Source organism: Perognathus longimembris, chromosome 4 (assembly GCF_023159225.1).
Source record: "Perognathus longimembris pacificus isolate PPM17 chromosome 4, ASM2315922v1, whole genome shotgun sequence".
NCBI classification, from domain to species: Eukaryota; Metazoa; Chordata; class Mammalia; order Rodentia; family Heteromyidae; genus Perognathus; species Perognathus longimembris.
The window spans coordinates 86,907,540-86,931,711 of NC_063164.1; the positions used below are offsets into that span (position 1 = coordinate 86,907,540).

Below are 24,172 nucleotides of genomic sequence, written 5' to 3' on the forward strand. Positions count from 1 at the left end.
ATACTTAGTATAAACTACCTTGCACATATTGGGTTTACATTACATTTTTCTAAAGAAAATTTATATATGTATCTGTTAAATTTAAATTAGTAAAGTTCAGAGATTCTTGGAACAAATATCTTAATTTGTTTGTTTCTTTAAAAGAAAGTAACAGGAACAATGACAAAAAGATTATGTCATAAGAAATTTTTATTGCCCATCTCTTAAGTTGTTTTTTTTTGTTTGTTTGTTTGAGGGGCTTGAACTCAGGCCCTGGGCACTGTCCCTGATCATCTTTGTGCTCAAGGCTAGCCACTTGAGCCACAGCACCACTTCCAGCTTTGAGTAGGTTACTGGAGATAAGAGTCTCAGGGACTTTCCTGCCATGGCTGGCTTTGAACCGTGACCCTCAGATCTCAGCCTCCTGAGTAGCTAGGATTACAAGGGTGAGCCACCAGTACCTGGCTTCATGTCTTAGGTTTTGATGGCTATAGCAACAAGCTACCATAGACTGGCTGACCTATAAACAACAAAATTTGTCCAACAGGATGGAAATCTTAGACTGGGATGTTAGCAGAGCTAGGTTCTGATGAGGATGGTCTTCTGGATGACAGACTACAGACTGCTCATATTTTGTCCTCCCATGATGGAAAATACCATGAGCCAACTCTATGGAGTGCCTTGTATAAGGCATTAATCCTATGCATGAGAGCTCTATCCTCAGGAATTAGCTCCTAAACTTCACCTGTTCATACACTGAGGGCTAAGAGTTAAGCACATGAATAAAGGTAGCCCACAGACTTTCAGTCTACTTCATCTTTGTTTCTTCTTTAAACCATAGGATACAAGATCAACATTTCCTAAATGGGAAAAATACCTGGGAGAGGTAAGTTTGTTTGGGTTAGCCAGCAGGTAGAAACACTGAATAAATGTTCAAAATGAGAAGCAAGATCCTGGATCTTAGGTTCTAGTGTTTATTTGCCATCTGTCTATCTTCTGAAAGACCTATATCGATACAGACAGAATTCTATCTACTGCACAGGTGATTTTTCTCTAATGGTTTCAATATACCCAGAGAGAAAGAAAGGAAAGGTAAAGTAAACTGTTCTACAAGATCAGTTCTTATAGAAGAAGCGTTCTTACAGAAACTAGAGACATTTGGAATACAGTAAACTTTATACGAATTATTCCCCTCATTACAGTTTATAGTCTCAGGAGTTCGGTTGGCATGCTCATCTACAGGCTATAAGAACAAGGATATAAATGCTGACAAATTCATGTTATCTTTGCTAGGATGTTGATGGGCAACCTAAATCTTGGGTTGTTTTCATCCAGAGGAATTCAACTTCAGGAAAGTTCTTTAAAGATGCTTAACAGCTTGCCTACAAACTGCTTCAACCTGAACCACTCCCAGATGAATGTTTGTTAATGAAGCTTTGCCTATCACTGGTTCATTAGCCACACAAAGGCCCTGCCTGCCTCTAAAGGCTGCGCCTTCCTATCCTTCTTTCTCCTTAGCTAGAGTAGAACAGTGAGGGATCATGTGACAGACCTGTGTAACTGCAGTCAGTACAAAAGAAAGAATCAACAAGGACCACAATAATTCCTTCATCATCTGTCTCCCTAAAAATATGCTCCAAAATATGCCCTGAAACTTATTTGCCACCTCTAACATACCAAATCATTCCCTAGTAGGACTTACCTCAGAAGCAACAAACAAAAAAGATGCTCAAGATTTTATTGTTGTCATTATGTTTAATGTAAAAAGGTAAATTTCCTTTGGTGTACCCCCTGTGGTCACTCTATATGATTTTGGTACACTGGATATTGTATATATGCTTATCTGAATTAGGGAAGGGAAAGAAAAATGAGGGAGGGTGTAACAAATAAGACAAGAAATGTACTCATTACATTATTATGTAACTGTACCCCCTCTGTACATCACCTTATCAATAAAATTTAATTTAAAAAAAAGATGCTCAAGACACCTAAAAGTCTATGTACCCTCCAGCTAAAAACTTAATTCACCTTAATGAGGTGTTTCGAAAAAATTGTATTCACTTATAAAAAAGATAGTTCAAATAGAGGTTTCTCTAAACAGCAAATACAAATGCCCAATAGACACATGAAAGGGTGTTCATCATTATAAGTCATCCAGGACATTCAGCCCCATTACATTACACTCCACACCCACTGCAATTCCAAGATTGCCTTTTCAAAAGAATAAAGAAAATAAAGTATTTTTTGGCCAGTCCTTGGCCTTGGACTCAGGGCCTGAGCACTGTCCCTGGCTTCTTTTTGCTCAAGGCCAGCACTCTGCCACTTGAGCCACAGCGCCACTTCTTTTTTTTTTTTTTTTTTTGGCCAGTCCTGGGCTTTGGACTCAGGGCCTGAGCACTGTCCCTGGCTTCTTTTTGCTCAAGGCCAGCACTCTGCCACTTGAGCCACAGCGCCACTTCTTTTTTTTTTTTTTGGCCAGTCCTGGGCTTTGGACTCAGGGCCTGAGCACTGTCCCTGGCTTGTTTTTGCTCAAGGCTAGCATTCTGCCACTTGAGCCACAGCGCCACTTCTGGCCATTTTCTGTATATGTGGTGCTGGGAATTGAACCTAGGACCTCCTGTATATGAGGCGAGCACTCTTGCCACTAGGCCATATCCCCAGCCCCACGAAAATAAAGTATTTTTAATAATATAGAGAAACTGAAAGCTTAATAGGCAGCTTGTAGGAATGAAAATTAGTTTCCTCTTTAGAAAACTCCCTGAGAATACCTCAAAAGGAGAACCAAAACATGGAATTAGCCACCATTTGACCCAGCAATTCCACTCACAAATATATGTATAAACATGAGAACATGTTTCTAACATGAAAACATGTCGCAAAAAAGCCACCTTATGCATGAATGTTCATAGCATCATTATTCAAGAAGTAAAAACAAGGGCTGGGAATGTGGCCTAGTGGTAGAGTGCTTGCCTCATATACACGAAGCCCTGGGTTTGATTCCTCAGCACCACATAAACAGAAAAAGCCAGAAGTGGCGCTGTGGCTCAAGTGGCAAAGTGCTAGCCTTGAGCAAAAAGGAGCCAGGGACAGTGCTCAGGCCCTGAGTTCAAGCCCCAGGACTGACAAAAAAAAAAAAAAGAAGTAAAAACAATAAAAACATCCATCAGTAGATGAATGAATAAATGAAGTTTGTTCTTAATTATAATGGAATGTTATTCAACAATAAGAAGATGAAGGTAAGGGACATCTGATAAGATGTGTGTAAGTCTGCAATTAGAATACTGTAATCCAGAGGATCATAGTTAGAGGACATCTGGGCAAAAGTTAAGAAAATTCATCTCCAATGAATCAGCAAAAAGCCATGCTAGAGTCATGTCTCAGATGGTAGAGTGCTAGCCAGGAGCAAGAAAAGTACTCATTGAAAGAAGCTAGCCATAAAAGACCATGTATTATATAATGCCATTTGTAGGAAGTACCCACAAAAGACAGAGAAGTAGATGAGTGTGCCTGAGGCTGGTGAGAGGGAAGGCAGGGCAGTGCCCATCATGTGTCTATAGATTCTTTTGGGGAAGGACTGTGAGCAAAATGTTCTAATCTGATTGTGATGATGACTGCATAGCTTGCAAGTATACTAAAAACTATTGATATGCACATGTTAAATGAGTGAATTACATGACATGTGAATTCTGTCTCAATAAAACTATTAAATAAAAATTGAAAGTCCTGTGTCCTGCTTCAGAAATTCCATAGTACCTGGTACTTTCACAGGGCTTTCATAGTGCCAACCTTTGGCACTATGGCACTATTGGCACTAAAGAAAATAGATCATGAGAAACATTTGTTGGCAATAATTTTTAAAAGTCAGGCTATAAAGGAAAGAAATGAGTACAACTCTTTTATCTTGGAAATGGTTTCCAATTTTTTCTGCCTGATATTCTGGGACTTACTACTACTTTTACTCCCTGATTAAGAATGACAGGAACCTGGGTGCTGGTGGCTCACTCCTGTAATCCTAGTTACTCAGGAAGCTGAGATCTGAGGATTGCAGTTGGAAGCCAGCCTGGGCAGGAAAGTCTGTGAGATGCTTATCTCCGAAAAAGCTGAGAGTGGTGCTGTGGCTTAAGTGGTAGAGTGCTAAACTTGAGCCAAAGAAACTCAGGGAAAGAAAGTGCCCAAACACTGAGTTCAAGCCTCAGGACACACACACACACACACACACACACACACACACACACACACACACACACACACGAATGACTAGAGTCCAGGAAGAACAGTTTACCAACAACTACAATTGTGGTTTAAAAAAATCAGAAAGCATATCCCACTGGTGGGAATCTGTCTCCCTCAAACTTGAGTACCCTGCTGGAAATTCACAGCAAAGTGGAAAGTGGAATGCTTGACACCATACCATGTAAGTATCAAACCAGTCACAACTTCTAATCTAAAATTTGATCCAAAAAATAAATGACGAGTTTATTTTTCTTTTTTTTTCTTTTTTTTTTGTTTTGTTTTTTTGGCCAGTCCTGGGCCTTGGACTCAGGGCCTGAGCACTGTCCCTGGCTTCCTTTTGCTCAAGGCTAGCACTCTGCCACTTGAGCCACAGCGCCGCTTCTGGCCGTTTTCTGTATATGTGGTGCTGGGGAATCGAACCTAGGGCCTCATGTATCCGAGGCAGGCACTCTTGCCACTAGGCTATATCCCCAGCCCCGAGCTTATTTTTCTTAATATGATCCTATGGCTAAAAGATTTCCTAAAGTACCAACCACAGCTCTCTGAAACATTCATTTAATAAATTTGTAATCTACAAATTGTGACTTATCACAATAAACAATATAATATCACTACCCCTCAATTACTTGCATTTTCTCTTTAGAGAGTGAGAGATAGAAAAGAGAGGAGGAATGGGAAGTCTTTTCTTAATAGATTTATAAACTAAGAATTAAATCCAGTGCTTTTTATATGCTAGGCAAGTGCTCTACTGTCCATCCCTAATTAATTCTATTTCCTAGGGAAGAAATAATATTCATTAATGATTAGCTACCAATGTTTAATAAAATAATATATTTTTTTCTTTGATAATGCAAACATTAATGTTTTAAGTTTAGGGACCCTCAGGGGGAAAATGACCATTGAAAATGGATCCAGAATATATTTTTACAGAAACTGTGTTCAGGCTCCTATATACCAAATAAGAAACTTAACAGTAAATAAGCAAATCATAGAAAACAAGCTCTTTGTAAAACACAGTAAGATACCAATTCTGCAGGCCTACCCTGATAGCGTCAGAGCTTCTATGTGGTCCATCCGAATGATATCTCAGGATTGGCTAAAGCAGACTGAAAAACAAGTTCATATGAACACTTCAAGATTATTCAAGACTCATGCAAAGAAAATAATTCTGATTGAAAGGGTAATGCCAGACTCTCTTCCCATAGTGAGCTTGTAGCTGTTACACATAAAAAAAGGTATTTGACCCAAAATGATTCAGTTTGTTATACAGTTTATAAATCTGTTAAAAGGAAGAGAGATTTCCCTCCTTTCCTCTTCCATTCTTTCTTATGTCTATCCATCTTGGCTTTCTCTGTGTGTGTGTGTGTGTGTGTGTGTGTGTGTGTGTGTGTGTGTGTGTGTATGTGTGTGTGTGTGTTACAACATGCAGAGACCAAGAGCATGTTATCACTTTGGAAGCCAAACATATGCTTGTTGACTCAAGTGATAAATCCCACATGACAGTCATATGATCAATTAGTTGTTGTTTCCAGGCTTTCAGGGTACTGTGTTCTCTCTTCTTTCTTCAAACTGCTCAGCTTCAGTGTTATTCATTTCGATAGCAATTCACTTCTTTGTCATGAATGCAAAGCCAAATTACACCTATTTATTGAAAATTACTCTATGAGACCAGGTTTCAATGACTAGTGTTGTATTTCCTTCATCTAGTAAATGAGGGATGTGTGAAGAAGAAGGAGAGTATAGGTGAGGATGGTTTTCATCTTTCATCACTCCAACCCTAGGCTGAAAACAGGTCCAGAGTTTTCTAGCACTAAACCAAAATGATGGAACTCCCTCTTTCACTTTCATACTCCTTTATCCAGGTTGTCCTTTAGGGGTGTTTTCTCCCAGAGATCTGTTCTTAAAGCTCAGGTAAGCCTGTTATCTTCTAGGTGTAGTTCTGTTTGACCCAGATTCTTATGATTCCATAGAGTAGAGGATCTTTGCTTTCCTTGAAGATAGAGAGCTCTGAACTTAATATCTCCCAAGACAGGTATTACACACATCTACAATGCTAGTCACTTTGAAAAAATAAATTGAGCTAATAGAAGGCCTTGTAAACTCCCTTGACTTCTTTTCTTGGGCTTACTTAGACCCACAGCCCATTGTTTCAACTGTTTTCCCAATAGAAAGAAGTTCCACTTACTGGTGAAGGAGAGTATGGAGCTACTTTCCTGGGAGGCATTGCAAGTCTTATCTGTTCAGTGGGGAAGAGTAACTATGCATGCTCAGCTTGGTTCCTTGCTTTATGAATCTGTGTTTCTGCTTTACTTCTTGTGAGAGGAGGTCAATCTGGCTAAAATACACTGAGCGTTTGAAATACAGTGGTGAAGCCCCTTTGTACAATTAACATACACTGACAAATAGATTTAAAAGTGAATGATGATAATTAAAAGAGGCTCTGTTGGAAGCCAGGTATCAGTGGAAGGATGGAGGGACAATAAGGAAGGTGAATACACTCTAACTCATTTCACATATATCAAATAGAATAGTACAACTTCTTGAAATTTATTTAAGAAAAGGAAAGGGAGATGAGAGACAATAACACAAGGGGTGAGTTCACCAGGGAACATTGTATGTATGTATGGAAATATCACAACTTTGAGCAACTAAGAGATGCTAGTAAAAAATAAAAAACCAAAACTGTTTTAGATTTTATGTATTACTGATAATGATAACATTTTTGATCACATAATGAAAACCTTTTTTAAAGTCTCGCATTCATTGTCTCCATGAAGAAGGTTTGCAATGTCATGATCTGGTTTTGAGTTGAGGCATTCTATAGTTTGGAATGGGTAGGATCAGTCAAAGGGAAGTTATTAGACACACTGAACTTGGCCTAGTTATATTTTACTCTCCAAACCGGCCCATTCAGTGACAGAACTGAATACTTTGTTCTCCAAATTGTCAGATTCCTTTAAAAAAAATATTTTGAGACAAGACAAGGCCTTGAGATATATTCCACACTGGATTTTAACTCATGTAGCCCAGGCTGGCCTTGAACTCATGATTGTCCTGCTTCAGTCTCCCAAATGCTTAGGTTTACTAGTACGTGCCACTGTAGCAGCCTTCTAATTGCCTTGTTTTTGTGCCTTCACCCAAAATGGTTTTGAACACAGAAAGATAAAAGGTCAATAGTAAACAATCACTTCCGTAAAAACAAAGAACCCTCTCCAATAGTTTGGATGTGGTTTAAGTGTACCCCCAAAGTTTCTCATATTGGGAGCTTGGTCCCCAGTGTGATAGTGAGAGTTAGTGGGCATTTTAAGAGGTGGTCTGTGGAGAAGTCCTTAGTTTACTGGACAGGATTAATCCATCAGAAGAGATTAAGGTAATTTGCAATAGACTTGAGCTACATTGAAAGTCCTGAGAACATGCCTGATCTCTAAACCTCACTCTCTTTCTGTTTTGTAATGGGCTATCTTTCTTGTGCAAGTGCTTCTACTATGATGCTACTAGACCCTCACCAGAGGCTGAAATGATGAGGCCATCTAATTTTGGATTTAAAGCCTTTAAAACTGTGAACTAAGTGGACCTGTTTTCTTCTTAACTAGCATACCTTGAGGGTTTGGGTATAGCTATGAAAAATGGATAAGCATATACCCAAATCCCAATGGTTTAAACAACAAAGATTTATTTATCGTACACATTATGTATTCATTGGAGTTCTGGTCATCTGTTTGGGCTGTGCACTGCTACATAGTATGATTTTACAATTTAAAAGAGATCAATTCAACCCAGACACTGGTGACTCACATCTGTAATCTTAACTACTCAAGGAGGCTGATATCTGAAGACTGCTGTTTGAAAGTAGTTCAGGCAGGAAAGTCTATGAGTCTCTTATCTCTAATAAACAACAAAAATTCAGGAACAGAGTTGTGGCTCAAAGGGTAGAATTCTATCCTTGACCACAGGGATAGTGCCCAAGCCTTTAGTTTAAGCCCCCAAAACTAGCACCAGAAAAAGTAGAGAGAGAGAGAGAGAGAAAGAGAGAGAGAGAACTAAAATTTTAATATTTCCAAGTAGAAATTTTCCAGAACATAGAACAAGAAAGATTTTTTAGATTAAAACCCTGACTATAATGATTATGTTTGCAAGCTTCAGTCTTTCCATCAAAGGGACATATGTATAATAAATAACCAAGAGAAATATCCTCTATAACTGAATAAGCCTTTTGTAACCCACCCCCCATGCCAGATTGGTTGAGAACTATTTTGGGGAATGCTTAATTCAGAGCTTTTCTTTCAGGGTGTTGGCACTTTCCTTTGAGGGATATGAATTATACTAGACTGACCTCTATTATTTCTGGATTACATGTCAGCAATAGAACATGGACTGAGTGCTTTGAGGGAGAAAAAAAAATCATCACCAGAAAAATGAATCGACTGTACTGGGTTAGTAAAAGTAAGGGTTCAAAAGTAAGGGTTCTAGAAAGATCATTGGTTTGATTTTCTGGGAATCATAACTTCTTGGCTTCTCCTCAAAGCTGAGATAAATTCCTCCAGCAGCAGGTGGGAGGTAGGTATATTGATACCATGCTTTCTCCTGACCATGGGCTTTTTGGACTAACAAGACTCATGCTGACTTCAAAGAAAGGCCTTTCTTTGCTTCCCAGTATTCAGACATAAAAACTGCTTTGAAGTCTCAGATTTCAGGCATTTGAGAAAAAGTCAACAACCAGGCTAATTTACATATTTATTGCTTTTGCCACTGGATAGAGTTGATCTTTTAGCCCTACCTCAATCAGTGATGGAATTTATCTATTGGATAGACATGGGTTATTTCTAATATGTTCAAATTAGTTCAGTGTGCCTATGATAGCATGATGATTAAGACTATATAACCTCTCACCTAATAAAGATCTCAACCTGGGAGGAGGAAAGTGGATCTAATGAGTAAATAGCCTATGAGGCAGTATGAGAAATACCATGTTATGGTGCTATGGGATTCTTACAGCAGTGGAGATCTGGGAAGACTCCTGGGAGGAAAGTGACTTTTAATTGTGATCACAGGGATAATAACAATCAGAGGAAGAGAGAATGAGCAAAACTTTAGAAGTTGGAGAAAGCAACTGAGCATACAATGTCCATGTACAGATAAGGAAGGAAGAGATATGTTTTAAGGTGACAGGTAAACAGGAAAGGACAAGACCTGAGGCTAAAGGTATATGCAAGAGCTAAGGCATGGAATGTCTAGAAAAGTGTTAGAATGCTGTGGCCTCTACCTCTATAGAATGTTCATATTTATGAAAATTGTTCTGTGTTAAGTGGATTAGGACAAATGAACACAGGAGACAGGATAGGAAGACAAGTAAAGGAGCAATTAAGGAATCCAGGTGAGAGACGATGGCCGTGAGAGGTTCCTGTATGTCTTAGAAGCAGTGGGGATGAGTGGATATGAGAAAAGCTTAGACAGTGAAACTGGCTTGGTGATAGGTTGATGTGGATGGTGTGATAAAGGAGGAACCTAAGTATACTACTGAGATTATTGAAGTCTGGGGTTTGGACTCTAGATTCACATTGAGACCTTTTACAAAGGCAAGAAATCCAGAAGAAAAGGCAAATTTAGAAGTTAAGGTTTTGAATTCATTTTGTGAATATTGACTTGAAATGTGGGTTGATACTTAGAGTGACTGACTCATGCCTCTTTGACTACATAGAAGTTCCCTGAAGACAGATGATTCAAGAAGTCCACTTCCATAATTCTCTGCCTGAGGTCATTCTTAGGCCTCCAGAATGAGCCAGAACCAAAGTGAGAGAATTAAGGGCCCCAGGAGTGATCCACAGTGAGTGACAGGAAGTGAGGTATAAGTGCACTCCTTTTCTCATCTACATCACTTGAGAGGTGTGCTCCACCCAGTGTAGCAGAGGGGCCCCAGGGAGGCTGAGACCCACTAGTCCACAGCAATAACCTGCTCATTGATTCAATCTCTCTGGTCTTTCATTCTTTGTCTTACTTCTCTTCCCTTAGAATGCTTCCTGATGTAAACTTGCATCCAAATTGCAATGTTGGAGTCTAAGACTAAGGTGTTTATGAAACAACTAAGTGAAGATTTCAAGTGGATATAAAGGTCTGTGGTTTAGAAGCAAAAAGATTTCAGCTGAAGGACAAATTGAGAGCCATCAAAAAATGTTTTCATATTGACATTGTGGCTTAGATAATGTTTCAAAAGGGTGTGTCAAACGCAAAGGCCTGTCATAATAAACTCTCACTTAGAGGATAGGCAAAGAGAGAGCATTAGCTTAAATCAAACTGAAAAGGAAGCATCAGAAAGGTAGAGGAAAGGTAGAAAAGTGTAGAGCCTAAAAAGTCAAGAGAAAATATGAATGTCCCCGGTCACTGAGGCAAATAATGCCAAAGCCATATTCTCAGAGGTCTATGAGTGAATAAGTAAAAACAAACAAACAGCCTCTGGATTTAGATACAAGGAAACCATTGGAACCCTTAGGGAATACAATATCAGTAAAATACAGACAGGCCATGCATGAGATAGAAGAAAATCTAAACAATTCTCCCAAAAGGGGGGGAGGGAGGAGGAGGAGGAGGAGGAGAGGAAGGGGGAGGAGGAGGGGGGGAGGAGGAGGAGGAGGAGGAGAGGAAGGGGGAGGAGGAGGGGGGAGAGGAGGAGGAGGAGGAGGAGGAGGAGGAGAGGAAGGGGGAGGAGGAGGGGGGAGAGGAGGAGGAGGAGGAGGAGGAGGAGGAGGAGGAGGAGAGGAAGGGGAGGAAGAGGGGGGAGAGGAGGAGGAGGAGGAGGGGGGGGGAGAGGAGGAGGAAGAGGAGGAGGAGGAGGAGGAGGAGGAGGAGGAGGAGGAGGAGGAGGAGGAAGATAGGCAGAAGAGGGCTATCTTGATTTTTTTTTTTTCTTAAAAATGATGGGTGTTGTGCTTTGAATCTGAAATGTCTCATGTAGGCTTATGTGTTGCATGCTTGGTCCCCAACTAATGGTGCTGTTTTGGGAGGTGGTGTGAACTTTGGGATATGAGGCCTAGTTGGAGGAAGTAGATCATTAGGGCATGTCCTTGGAGGCCATATCTTGCATTGGTTCCTTCCTGCTTCCATTTTTTCTGTTTGCCCTGTACTGTGAGGGAGAGGAAGGAGCTCCTCCTCCACATGTTCCTGGCACTGTGCTGTTCTGCCTGAGTGCATGGGGGTTAAGCAACAATGGACAGAAAACTCTGAAATCATGAGCTAAACAAATCTTTCCTCCTTCAGGAATTTGGTAACATCAATGAAAAAGTAACAAATACAGGAAACTATCTTATAGTTCTGGAGGCCAGGATCCTCCAAAGAATCACTAAGCTAGAGTTGAGGGTTAGAACAACTCTGATATTTTTCTGGCAGTTTTTAATTGTACTTCAAACATATGACAGGAGACCTTGGCACTAAGAGGATTGGAATATCTTTCCTGAGTCCTCTCTCTTCTTTCCATTTAGATATATAACTGTGACTGTGACATAGAAGTCCTGTCTTATGAAAGCTGCCATGTCCTGGATGCATCTTAGGGATCAAATCTGGTACTAAGCACATTATATGCACTATTGGCTTTAATCTTCTCACCACTATCAGAGTGGGAACTAGGGTCATAGACATTTATTCAGTTTCCTTACATCATGCAGCAGATATCTTTTACAACTAGAATTCAAACTGAACACTTCTGACACTGCAGCCCTTCTTTCTAACCTATCCTATATAGCCTTTTCTGCAGGATAATTCTACATAGCTCCTTGGACTAAGGATGGTTCAAACTATCAGCCCATCTTTCCCATGAAAATGAGTTTTCCTAGGTTTCTTTAGAATAAACCTTAAATAAAGCCATTAAATAAGCAGTTGAGGCAACTGGGCATGCTATTCTGGAGGCAGGGATGGCCTTTTGAGGCCAGCAAGACCAGAGGTTTATGAGACCTCATCTCAGCTAATAAAAAAGCTGGCCAAGCCAGGCACCAGTGGCTCATGCCAGTAATCCTAGCTACTCAGGAGGCTGAGATCTGAGGATCCCGGTTCAAAGCCAGCCCAGGCAAGATTGTCCATGAGACTCAACCACCAGAAAACCCAGAAGTGGTGCTGTGGCTCAAGTGGTAGAGCCCTAGCCTTGAGCTGAAGAGCTCAGGAATAGCACCTAGGCCTAGAGTTGAAGCCCCAGACCAAAAAAAAAAAAAAAAAAAAAAAAGCTGGCCAAAGTGCTACCCAGCTACATGGGACAAGTGCAAACCAGATTGGCCTGGGTGTTATACACACACACACATACACATACATATATATATATATACACACACACATACATATGTGTATGTATATATACACACATACATGTATGTATACATATATACATATGTATGTTTATATATTCAGAATATAACAAAAGCGAAGCACTGAGAATGTGGCTCAAATGGTAGATTGCCTACCCTGAAAGTACAAGGCCTTGAGTTAAAACTCCAGTACCTCCTTCCCTGCCTATTTGCCACCCCAAAATTATCTAGCTGTGCATGAAAAAAAAGATACATCAAAACTAATCTAAGATGACAGTTAAATTTTCCTCATAGATGCGATGCAAAGAGTATGAGTAATATGTAAAGTCAAGATACTTAAGATCATCAACTGGAACACCTGGTATTTCACACTGTCTTCAGGAGGGCCTGTAGGACTTGATGTTCCTCTCTGTCTTGAGGAGACATGCCTGGAGTGTTTAAGCCACCATGGGGGAAGAAACGTGTTGGAATTGCTTTGCCAATCCAATGTACCCCAGAATCCCTGAGTGTTTACTTCTGTTGGATCATCCTGGTGACAACGAACTATACAAAGGGTCACCAGGTGTGTAATGACCATCTCCCAGCTTCTAGTTGGCTTGACTTTCCCATGAGAGGACATTTAGTGTGTATACACACCAAATTCCTGTGAGGACAAGGCCACAGGACTTCCTTCTTCAGTGAGAAAAAATACATGACAATTGTAGCCCAAACTTTCCATCATCAGAAAAACCTTATTGATTCTTAGATAATAAACAATGCTTATGTGTCAAAATGATGAACTTTATTATGATTCTGTTTTAGCTTTTTAAGATTCTCTTTTACAAATTTACTACATAGTAGATGCAGGCATTTCGATGTGCAGCATTGTGAACTTTAAAACAGGTATAGGCTCTATAACTACCACTATGACAAAGGCAAGGGACAATTCCATCACCTTTCAGCAATTTCTTATAATTATCCCTTTATAACCACCCATTTGGAAAACCATTCTTTTCTTCTGCACTATAGTTCTGTCTAGGATTATCACATAAATGAAGTATTACAACATGTAATCTCGAGAAACTAGTTTCTTCCAACTAGCATACGCCTTTGTGATTCATCCATGTTTTTATATGTACTAGTTCTTTCTTACTCTTAGTTCTTTATTTTTTCTGGTTGAGATTGGGTCTCTGTCTCTGTCTATGTTTCTCTCTCTCTCTCACATACACGCACACACATACACCAAAACAAACATTTTGTTAACACCTTGTCTTTCTTTCTGAGTAGTATTCTATGTTGTGGATATGATTTTTCCCTCTGAAACTCATGTTGAAATTTATTTTTCCATTTTGAGATATTAACAAGTTAGCCTAGAGGAGACCTCTACGAGGAGATGAGAGCCCTGCCCTCACACATAGACTATTCTTGAAATTAATAGGTTAATTCCTAAAGGGTTAATTGATTACCTTGAAAGTTAATCTCATGTTAAAGTCAGTTGAGCCGGGTTTATTGTATGCTCTGGTCTCTGGCCATATGATCTCTTGAGTTGCCTGGGACACTATCTCCAAAAGGGCTGTCACCAGACGCAGGTCCCCACATTGGATCAGTATTATAAGCCCTACTTCCACTTCCAAAATCCATTTTCTTTGTAATTTACCCAGTCTTTGGTATTAGGTTATTAGCAATAGAAAGGAGACCAAACAATGTACTAGAAAATTAATCACTTCGGTGAGCTCTGAAAAAAGGAGAAATAGATTTTTAAGTATGTCATGTTTGTCTAATTTTCTCCAGCTTCATGTCCCCTTATTCTTCTGCTTTTGGAGAAAAAAAAAGCATATTGTTTCTATATTTGGAAAATTGTTCAGTACAAGTTCCTTCTCCACCTGCTTGCACACATGGTATTAACAAATGTTCACTTATTTTTATTGATCTTGGATTGTCTGTTTCTCCAGCATGCTACACTGGCTTCATTATTCTGTTTAGAAGATAGACAATGCCTCCATTTTTGCATAAAACACAGAGAATGGCATACCAAGGTGAGTATATCAAAGAAGCCCTAGCCTCCTAGCAACTCAGCCACTTCTCAGAAGCCAACCATCTTCTCAACATGTTTCAGCATCCACACAGAGCTCTTCTATAACATATATATACATATATGTTGTACATATACTAGATAGACAGGTAGACAGACAGACAAACAGACAGATAGATTGATAAATAGATTATACTTTAGAGCCAGGAAACCCAGTAGAATTCCTGTCACTTCAGATCCTATGTGATACTGACTGTATGATATCCTTGTAAGGTTATACTTGGGCCAGTCCATGACATTTGGGCTCAATTGTAATGGCACTGGGACATGAGGACTCATTTTCTCAGGCCATATTAACATTCCATGAAAACAACTATCTTTTCTTCCCCCCCCCCCCCGATAGTAACTATATATTACAAAAGTCTTCTATAATCATTAGTATGTACAGAGGCTATTGAAATCTTAAATAAAATGTGCCCTATAAGAACTTCTGACCAATACCTGTTCAGTCAACAACTATCTTTTCATTCAGGAGGATTATCATTGTTCCTAAGTTGAAATATTGAGCAGTGAAGAAGACCCAGTGATTCACTAAATTACAACTCCCTTTTGCCTTCAAGTTTCTTTTTTTTGTTTTTGACCAGTCCTGAGGAACTCAGGGCCTGAGCGCTGTCCCTGGCTTCTGTTTGCTCAAGGCTAGCACTCTACCTCGAGCCACAGTGCCACGTCTGGCTTTTTCTGTTTATGTGGTGCTGAGGAATCAAACCCAGGCCTTCATGCATTCAAGGCAAGTATTCTACCACTAAGCCATATTCCCAGCACCTCCTTTTATTGTGCCAGTCCTGGGGCTTCAACTCAGGGTCTGGGCACTGTCCCTGAGGTTTTTTTTGCTCAAGGTTAGCACCCTACCACTTGAGCCTCAATGCCACTTCTGGCTTTTTTTTTCTGTCTATGTGGTACTGAGGAATTGAACCCAGGGCTTCATGCATGCTAGGCAAACACTCTATACTGTTAAGCCACATTCCCAGCCCTAGTTTATGATTTTTTAAATCTCTTCTTCTGTATCTGCAGAACTCATTTTTTTCCTCTCTATTTTTCTCACATTTTAATTCTCTGTCGATTTCTCTTTCCATTGGCTCTTTTGGTTTTTGTCTTGGTGGGAGTTTTTGTCTTGGTGATATTAGGATGTAATGTAGAGCTCAGGAATATTAAGCATGTGGTCTGCCTCTAAGCCAGACCCCATCCTTCTCCACTGATACTTTAAGCAGTTTATCTATTTTATTAAGTTTCTCAAAGAACTAGCTTTTAATGTTGAGTTTTGTTTAGGCATTTTCTGTTGCGTCTATTTTATGCTTACAGATATTTTTCCTTCTTTCAACTGTTTGGATTTTTTTTTCTTTTTGAACTTCTTTAATTGAATATTGACGATCAAACAGACTTACTTTGAATATACAGCACCCAATGCTATCAGCAGTGACTGAGAGTTTTGGAAAAGGTTAAGTTAGATTCCCCCTGAACAAGGTGAACTTATCCTCCAAACTCATAGATGATGCATAAGATCAGTGGTATCTTTTACAGGTTCATGGAAGTATTTTAATTTCCTTTAGAATCATAAAAAAATGTTGTTTTCCCTGAATTATCTTCATCTTCTGCTATCACAATCACAACACATGATTTCTAGTATTTTCTTTTTGTGTAGGAATGGGGCTTATGAAAGCAAAAGTGCCCTGAGCCTCCCAAGCCATGATGAAGTTTTCACTATCATCATCCTATTTTATGTATGAAGAAACTGAGTCTGAACAAAGTTAAAAATTAAAATTTCCTAAAGGTTCAACACCTAGATATGGCATAAGTGAACTTTGATTGTAGGCTTTGGGCTTCCACTGTAATGTTTTTAATCACCACACTATATGGTCTTATAATGAAGGAGCCCACACTAAATTGAGACACATCTGACATACGTTAGCCAGTTAAAAAATACGGGAACAATATAATTGTATTCCAGGTAAAATCAATACTGAGAATGTTTTAAACAAAAAATCAAAATAATAAATAATTATATTAGGATCACAGTTTTAGCGGGAACTGTCTAACTAAAATCTCCTCAAATGTAAGCCTCATTAAATTTTATATTCCCTCCAGGTCCTAGAGCCTAAAAGAAAGGAATCAATGTATGCCAAGGAATCAGTGAATGCCAGGCATATGAGCAAAGGATGTCAGGAAGGAATGGAACTGTGTAGAATGGCTGTGGTTTGGGTATCCTGACTATAAAACCTGGTAGGAGAGTGCCAAGTATGATCATCATCTTCTCAAAGGGAAGCAGAAAACTCCTGCTGACTGAGCCCCATGGTCAAGTTCATCAGAGGCTTGCATAAGGGCCCAGGAAAATCAGGAAGTGGAACCTATTTTAAATACCAGGATGGAAGTCCAGGAGCATTTTAATATGCTAGTAGGTCTTAAGTTGTTACATGAAAGGGAGTGCCAGGATGAGAAGCCTGATGACAATGGGCAGGACTATCGGTTGGGGCAGGAGAGGCAAAGAGCTCTCATTAAAGGACTAACTTGAGAGTGTTATTAATGAGCACCTGATGCATTATGGTTGGTTATGAGTTAGAGGTGGGGGAGGGGTAAGTAAAAGAGTAAGCATTCCAAAGGTCCATAAAATAGAAATGAAGAATTGTGGTAAACTAAAATAAAATATACTTACATTTCAAGCCTAGAAAATTGATGGGATAATTAAAGATTGCCAGAAAGTGAGAGGTTGGTTGTTTGATATAGAGCAGTCAATCTAAGCAAGAAGACATCCTGAATGAGCATGACTGCTGGCATTAACTTGGTGTTTTTTGCATACCAATGCCCCATCTGATCATTACAATTTTCCCCCTCAGTTATGTTAACAGCATCAAGAACATTGCAGTCAGGTCTCTCTGTTCTTACTGATGAAGAAACATTGTGCCCTTAACTCAAGTTTATTGGATTAGTTATACTTTAACTCAGAGGTTCAGCCCTGTGGTGTCTTTCCAGTTGAGTGGCAAAGATGACTACTAGTGTATCAGGAAAAGAATGGCTTTCATAATTAAGAAATAATAGGGATACATCATTAGAAAGAATAAAAAGCCTTTCAATCATTCAAAAGTATTCATGGAAGAGCTACTAGCAGTTAGGCTCCGGGCTTGGAACAAAATCCACACAAGGGAAGAGATGCAGCCATCATCCTGAGGGTGGCTGAGTTTTCAAAAAGTGTGTTTGGGGAAATGATGGTGTATCATCACAGCATGAGGAAATAGACTCTAGGTACTGGGAAGAGAGATGATGGATTTCTTTTAGCCCTGGTGAAGTTAGCATTACTATAATGAAAAGTGGACTTGTCTAGTATTTAATTGTCAACTTGGGAATAGCAGTCAAAAGAAAAATCAGTTAGAGTATATTTCACATATAAGAGATATGGCCTAGTGGCAAGAGTGCCTGCCTCATATACATGAGGCCCTGGGTTCAATTCCCCAGCACCACATATACAGAAAATGGCCAGAAGTGGCGCTGTGGCTCAAGTGGCAGAGTGCTAGCCTTGAGCAAAAAGAAGCCAGGGACAGTGCTCAGGCCAAAAAAAAAAAAAAAAAAGAGAGAGAGATCATTTTCCAGGGTAACCGGGTAGTCCAAATACAGACTCCTAACAAAGCTACAGATGCTTCAAGATTCAAGGAACAATATAGGATTGGTGCGAAAATGGGGGTAAGGGGAGTTAGACCAATAAACGTAAGTTGGTTAAACTAGGAAGAGGTTCAAAGTCAGACCTCACTTTTAGAATTATAAATTTCTTTGTAAGGAATACCTTGTCTACATTATCAAATATCAGCATGTCACTTGGATTCTGGCTTATTTTTAATATTGAGCCTTGTAATTTTGTTTTGTAAATAATCAAATATCTTTTATTTAAATGTAGTACCATAAATAATTAAAATAATTTATAATAGTTAGCTGCTTTTAAATATTATGACACCTTTAATGTTGAAAGTAATATTAAAACTGAGCTGCAGTGGCTAGCACCTATAATCCTAGCTGTTCAGGAGGCTGAGATCTGAGGATCGAGGTTCAAAGCCAGCCCTGGTAAGAAAGTTCCTGAGATTCTTCTAATAAACTACTCAGAAAAAGCCAGAAGTAGTGCTGTGGCTCAAGTTGAGTGCTAGGAACAGCAACCAGACACTAAGTTCAAGCCCCAAGAATGACAAAAATAATAATAATAATGTTCAGGGTTTTTTTTTTTCAAATCATCTATTTAGAACACATTAAACACTTACTAATTAAGTTCTCCTATGAAGTCTTCTAAAAAATCATTACAATAATTTCTGATCAGATAAAACCCCTGCCATCACCAAGGGGGAAATAAAGATAAGTAAATTTGAATGATCTGTATAAATCTGGCTCTTTAGAACTAAAATTCTTTTATAGTTTCCTCCTCTAAGCAATAAATTCATAGCAGCAGCTCAGAAATTGCCTTCATGTCCTGTGAAGCCCTTTCTTTCCTTTCACAGCACCTTGCCTTGGCTCCGTTGGCCAGGACATCTGTTTTGCACCAGTGACATTCCTTCCTCAAGTTCCACAGTGGCCCCAGAGCTTGATGAGTCACCGCTCCACCCGAATCACCTTCACCTTCCAGGTGTGGTCACAGATCCTCATGGCAATGGAGCCCTTTGACCCACTGGCTCCACCACCCTCCAGCTCTGGGCCAAAGAAACCTGGTACAATGGATTCTTTTTCCCAAATCCCCACTGCTGGGAGCCTCTCGACCCGTGGCACTTCCTGAGTAGTGGAGGGTCCAATGAGAGCCTTTCAGACATGTCCAGACAGAGGAGATTATTTATAATCATTTCACATTCTTCATTATACATCCAGGTCTGAGCCAGGTTGGCACCGCAGGACCTTCAGCACCGTAAGACTTCCCTTTTTTCTAAGGGAAATTCAGTCTGGAGAAACAGAAACCACCACATAAGAGGCCAGACCATGAGTCTTTATCAGAGAGTCAGAAGACTGCTGGTGGATTCTTGTCTCAAAGACAAGCAGCCAGAAATGCAGCTAGCACAAAGCTTACATAGGCCAAGAACACATAAAGTATGAGGAATTAAACTTAACAAAAGTGTTAAGTATAAGCAAAGCAAATCAGATGAGGACAGTCAGGGGAAATCAAGGGCCAGTCATCTAAGGGAAGTAAGACTTTCCTGGAGCTCAACAACTCAGGACACATTGGTAATCTAAAGAATGTCCTCTATTACCTCTAGAGTTTTTCAGAGCTGTATGGAAAGCCCCCTCCACCAGCAAGGCACCAAAATGACTGTAAGGACAAGGCATAATGCGTCATGGCATATTGCTTAAACCCAGTCTCCTTGTTTTACCTTCTGGCTGAGGCAGCACTGGGCCACCAGGCATTTGTCAGTCTGGAAATGATACAACCTCCCATGCCAAAGGACTGTGGAGCATTTGGGGTCTCTGTTAATGAAAATGAGTTTCTGGGGCTTAGTGTTAGGATCAGGTATCTGCATCTCTGGGTAAATATTATCCAAATACCATTTGAATGACTGACACCTAACTTGTTCCTAAGTTCATCATTCTCACTGATGTTCCCATGGCTTCTGGTCTGCATATTGGGTGTAAGGAAAAATACTGCTTCTTGTACTCATCTAGCCACACAGGTGCCAGCCTCAATGAGTTGTGTGTCATGTGTCCTGGCCTTCAGAAGAGCCATATGGTCTTTTCCAGAAAATGTACTCTACTAGAGAGCAAGGCATAATGAAGAGACTGCCACCACACATCCAGATCGGAAATGAAATTGCCAAATGTTCTTGTCCCTATATATCCTTGCCAAGTTCATTTAAGTAGCATCTGTTCATGGCAAACAGCCCCATCCCCTCCCCTTGCCGTGGCTGATGACCTTATTGGTGACATGGCCCAGTCCACTCTTTCTAGCTCAGAAAGGGAGACAATATCCCACCTGAAGTGCAGCCTCCAGTTGATCCTCCCCGGTACAATAGCATGATAGGAGATGCAGTGTAGGCCAGTGTGTCTGCACAGATGACCGACCACCAGACACACCACAGTGTTTGCAGGTGCTTGAGGATGTCAACCAGCAAGGGCTGCAGCCCCAGGACATTCCCTTCTCAGTGGCTGTCCAGGAACACCAGCACTTTTCCTGTAGTGTGGGCTGCTCCAATCATTCTTCCCCAAATCAGTCTCTCATGCTCCATGTTCCTTCTAATTTTAATTTTTCCACAGAAGCATTGTCAGATATACTTAGTGGTTCTCCTTTTAAATCATCAACAACACTGGTGTCATCTACAAGGATGAGGTCATGGAGGTTTGCAGACCAACCCCACTGTGCACCGTCCTGAGCAAGACAAAATGGCTTTGTGTAGAAACAAATAACAACACTGACACCTGGTAGGTCAGACAGGTAAGATTTCTCTATGCATGTTGCAATTCCAGTGTCTGGAGTTCCTCTATGGTAGCCCAAGTGGTTACTAGCAAGCCTATTAAAAGGATGTTTCTCTTGGGCTCCTTGGCACAGGATGAAACTTCCTTAATAAAGGCCCAGACATGCTACAAATAAAAGAAAGGATGGACAAATGGGACTGCATCAAGCTGCAGAGCTTCTGCAGGGCAAAGGACATAGCTCTCAAGATAAACAGACAGCCCACAGATTGGGAAAAGATCTTTACCGGCCATCCAAAGGACAAAGGCCTCATATCTAAAATATATGCAGAACTAAAAAAATTAAATTCCTCCAAAACAAAACCTCAAAGAACCAACAGCCCCTTCAACAAGTGGGCTAAAGACTTAAAAAGAGACTTCTCTGATGAGGAAATGAAAATGGCCAAGAGACATATGAAAAAGTGCTCCAAGTCACTGGCCATAAAGGAAATGCAAATCAAAACAACATTGAGATTCCACCTCACCCCAGTAAGAATGTTCTTTATCAAGAAAACTAACAATAACAAATGTTGGAGGGGATGTGGCCAAAAGGAAACCCTACTTAATTGTTGGTGGGAATGTAAACTGGTTCAGCCACTCTGGAAAGCAGTATGGAGATTCCTCAGAAGGCTAAACATAGAACTCCCCTATGACTCAGCAGCCTCACTTTTGGGTATCTATCCAAAAGACCACAAACAAAATCACACTAAAGCCACCAGCACAACAATGTTCATCACAGCGCAATTTGTCATAACTAAAATATGGAACCAACCCAGATGCCCCTCAGTAGACGAATGGATCAGGAAAATGTGGTACATATACACAATGGAATTTTATGCCTCTATCAGAAAGAATAACATTGCCCCATTTGTAAGGAAATGGAAGGACTTGGAAAAAATTATACTAAGTGAAGTGAGCCAGACCCAAAGAAACATGGACTCTATGGTTTCCCTCATAGGGAATAATTAGCACAGGTTTAGGCTAGTCACAGCAGAGGATCACAAGGGCCCAGTAGCTTTGCCCTTATGAACGCATAAGATGATGCTAAGTGAAATGAACTCCATATTATGGAAACGAGTGTTATATCACTGTTGTAATTACTTTCAATTTGCATGTGAAACCGTAGCTTATTTTGTTGATGATCCTCTTGTATCCCCTTCCTGTGGTTGTACCTGCGCTATCACTGTAGCTCATCTGAGTACCCTGGATACTGTATATACTGGCATTAGAACTAGGGAAGTGAAAGGGAATATCAAAATTGAGAGACAAAGGATAAAAAGACTCCAAAAGCAATATTTGCAAAACCATTTGTTGTAAATCAACTGAACAACTCATGGGGGGAGGAGGGAGCGGGGAATGAGGGAGGAGGTAACAAACAGTACAAGAAACATACCCATGGCCTAACGTATGTAACTGTAACCCCTCTGTACATCACTTTGACAATAAATAAGTAATTAAGAAATTATATTTTATAAAAAGTGTGTTTCTAATACCCGAGTCTGTCAACTCCTGATCGCGGTGATGAAAAATCATTCCAATATACAAGAGAACTTTAGGTGGCCTTTTTCTGAATCTGCTGTATTATTGTCTTTCATACCATCTATTTTGTTTGTTTTGAATTGTGATTCTAATACTTGATGTGGGCCTCCCGTAAAGTGGAGATAGGATTTTGGGAGAAATGTTCCATGGGGCCCAGACCCCTTGAAGGGCACGTTCTTAAGAGGCCACATTACTTCTCTGACACTGAAATAAATAAAAAGCAAAACTGTCCAGGTTGCAGATGTAAAAAGTCACCAAACAGGGCTGGGATGTAGCTCAGTGGCAAAGCGCTTGCCTAGCAAGTGCAACGTCCTGGGTTCGATCCCCAGTACCAAAAAAAAAAAAAAAAAAAAAAGTCACCATAATAGAAATACCAAACTGTGACACTTCCCATTACAGACCTAGCATGGCTGAAGGGACATTTTCAGCTTCCTAGTTATTTTCCAATACAGTTCAAACAATTGCTTTCCCTTTCCTCAGACACCCGCAGACTACGGACTTCAAGGACACCTGCACCTTGTACCTAGGCAGCAGCCCACCCTTGAAATTTAATATTACAATTTCCAGATATATGACATTATATCAGTCATGGTGTATGCATTTGTGTGTACAATGGGAGGCAAAGTTATCAATTTATTGATGCTATCTTTTTAAAATTCTTTACTGTTATTATAAAGGTGATATACAGAAGGATTCCAGTTACAGACATCAAGAAAAGAGTACATTTCTTTGTGGATAATATCACCCTTTCCCTTGCACTCTCACTGTATTTCCCTTCCCATATTTATGTTACCTTTAAGTAGTTGTACAAAGGGATTTCAATTCAACCTGTTGGCTTATGAGTACAATGCATCAATGTCTCCCTTATATAATCCCACCTATCCAACCCTCCCCATCCTGTCCAGTTACCCAGTTCCATTCTCACTATATATTTTGAATATTATGACTGTATTTTCCCACCACCCTGGATACAAATTTTATATAGGAAGTTCATTCCAGGGACAATGAAGAGTCTGAGAAGTCAATGAGAGGCACTAAGGCAAGCAAGAGAAAACAGCATAAAGGCCAGGGAAGTGCTACCACACTTGGATGACTACTCTTGGGACAATGGGAGAAAGTCTCACCAGAGCTAGTAGATAGAGCTAACAATTGAGTGAGAGCCAACATGGGAACTGCCCGACAAAAGCTGGGAGCTCAGTATGGCTATGCACAGAAAGTGACAACATCCTGTGTTCTCCCTTCTTCCTTTGCAGTATTTCTATTACCAGAGTCCATGAAGATCCCACAATCCAAGGGAACCTGGGAATTGTAGGGGGTTTTGTTTCACCCAATGCTTTGGATCAAGCCTAGGGCTTCACATGTGCTAGCCTATTGCTCTACCTCTAAGCTATGTCTCCAGATGTAGTTTGTGGCATAGGGCATGATCGATTTTTGTAATTGTCCCAAGTAGATTTGGTTTATTAATTATATTATCCACACAATAGAGATAAATCTCCATTATCCCTACTATTATTTTCTCTGTATGAAATCAATTTCTGAAAGAGGCTTGTCAAAACAATGTGTCATTCTGGCTGGGTGTGGGTTGCTCATTCTTATAATCCTAGCTACTCAGGAGGCTCAGATCTAAGGACTGCAGTTCAAAGCCAGCCCAGAAAGGAAATTCTAT

The 24,172-nt window shown here is 40.1% G+C and overlaps 1 pseudogene; it reads right to left on the reverse strand.

Annotated features, from left to right (window-relative positions):
* Window positions 1-19,128: 19,128 nt before the first annotated feature.
* On the reverse strand, window positions 19,129-22,900 carry LOC125350891 (annotated as a pseudogene).
* Between the last annotated feature and the right edge of the window lie 1,272 nt (window positions 22,901-24,172).